The sequence below is a fragment of the Euprymna scolopes genome, chromosome 28, assembly GCF_053919585.1.
Source record: "Euprymna scolopes isolate OS-2025 chromosome 28, ASM5391958v1, whole genome shotgun sequence".
NCBI classification, from domain to species: Eukaryota; Metazoa; Mollusca; class Cephalopoda; order Sepiida; family Sepiolidae; genus Euprymna; species Euprymna scolopes.
The window spans coordinates 10,184,546-10,187,045 of NC_136509.1; positions in this window are offsets into that span (position 1 = coordinate 10,184,546).

Sequence of the window (2,500 nt, forward strand, 5' to 3'; positions counted from 1 at the left end):
TGATAAATGGTGACCACCATGTAAAAAAAATAATAATAATGAAGTAATATAGCTTCGAGCTAGAAAAGTTTCCTCAAAGCTGAATTTTTTTTGATATTTTAGTTTCCGATGTTTTACATTTTAATGTTTGAATTTGATGCGATTTTGTAACAGCAATCATTATCCCAAATTTCAGTCTTAAGCTTTGGAGTTATCAACTTAAACCTGCGGTCTCATTTCAGGACTAGTTAACACAACTGAGGAAAGTTTTAATCAACTTTTGTCTTAAATATCCTGTTTTAGATGAGTATCATTCATTTCTTGTATCTGCTTGACAAAGTCTTTTAAACTTTTCACTCTCATTATTTGCTTTGTTTCAATTATTCGGTTGTGAACGAATTTGACAAAAAACTCAGATGCTTTACAAGTCTGTTCAGTTTTGGTTCGTTTCGTCAAGTACTAAGAATTATTGCACTACTTATTGATTGCTACATAATTTTTTTTTCATTTGCATGAAGTGTGTCCCATTTTTTTCTGGTAATTTTAAAATTTATGATTGAACATTTTACAAACTTTTCTGTTTCTTTTCCAAATACTCTGCACATTATAGTTTTTACTTGTTGGCAGATCTAGTTTTTTTCATGTTTTAATCCGCCTGGAAAAGATAGCCAATGAATTTTTTTAGTTGGTGGTTCATTCTTTTCAGTAGTTATGTACTGTTGAGACTGTAAAATATAGTCAAGGGTTTCATGTGCATTTGAAATCAATAACTTGCACACATAAAAAGTTTAAATTTAAAATAATATCCAACCCTTATTTGAAAAATTCAGAACATTTCATAAAAAAATTAATAATCATTTTTGCATGATTTAAAAATATCCGCAGCTAAATTTCTGTGGAAAAAAAAAATTGGATTTCTTAGTTTACATTCTATAATTAAAACCTCCAGTGAATCATTATTAATGAAACCAATGAATGTTTATTTAATCATGAAAGAAATTTAAAGAAAATTTTAATGTGCAATGCGTTTATTTGTTACTGATGATAAGGTTTAGTAAAATGAATAAATTGTCAGATACTTTGTGTGAATCGAAAATGATAAAAAAAATTGAATAAAATTTTATTATTTATGACAATGTGTTTTTTTAAATTAAAATTGAAGACGACTAAGTTGTAACCGAAAGCATTTCTTTGATAACATGTTTCATAGTTGGAAAACTCTTGGAAAGAAACTCTGTGTGTAAATTCTGATGAAAAAAGGAAAATTATTTATAGTTAGTAATTATGTCCTTCTAATGAATGTCTGACAGGAAGGAACCAAAGATTAAAGGTCGGTCTAGCACTATTCAAAAAATAACGATAGAGTAGAGAAAGACTAGCAAGGTTTCTTCTGTGATAAAGGGTTGTAAAGAAAAGACAATCATCCCCATTCGAATATGATGCTTGGTTTGGACTCTATCAAAGAATGAAAAATGCTCTAAACGACACTGCCCCAATTCAGAGACGTCATTCCAACTTAGGATGCATCAGAGTTTTGAAAATCTAGCATATTGCATGAGGAGTTTATACTTTTGCAGCAGTAGAAAGATATGTTCATTTCTCAGCAGCCTTAGAAATAGATTGGATTCAAGTCTTTTATTTTAGATTTGGTATGAAGTCCCCGAATTTTTATTGAAGCTGAAAAAAGCGTCTGAGCATTGGTAGTGAAAGGAGAGAGGCTTGGTTTAAATTGACAAACTAATTCCTCCCATTCCACCTCGTGCTCCAGATCAGAAGTGAGAGAATCGGCAAGATTTTGATTACAAGAGTTCTTCAAACTGTAGCCGTATATAAAAAATAAAGAAATTGGCATATCCGAACCTAATAGATAAAATTATTGTAGAGCAATATTGTAGGTTAATCCCAGCCTGCTTACCCCTCCCCCAGCAAAAAAAAAATTGAGATCCTCTTTTAGGTGATTACGTGTAAATATCTTGAAAAATTTTACAGAAAGAAAAAACAATGACAAGACATTTTTGAATTTGGATAAGTTTCGCATATAAATTTTATGTATGATCCCTCGTTTTCGAACCGTCCTTAAAGCAGATAACCATTTTTTTTTTCCTTTTTACTATGTCAGATAAATTATGTATGTTCTTTGTGAGGAAGTTCTACTTTTTTAGGCTATTACATATCATTTTATGTCCTTGCAACTCAGACTTAGGGTTTGTGGTAAAAATATTAATTAGTTTCCTTAAGAAAATAGAAATGAGATAGTATTTTTCATTACATTTATACACGAAACTAATCGCTGTACTAAAATTCTAAAATACTTTTTTCTTTCCTCCAAATGTATTCGTCTTAAATAGGGAGAGGAATAATAGTTAATAGTGGTCATCTACAAATTTACTTAAAAGCATCGAATTATCGATCGATGATTTATATTTATTTTATTTTACAATTGCGATTCTTTGAAGCAGACGATTGATTTTCGTATATATTTTCAATATTGTTGTTTAAAACGAAAACAAATATTCTAACT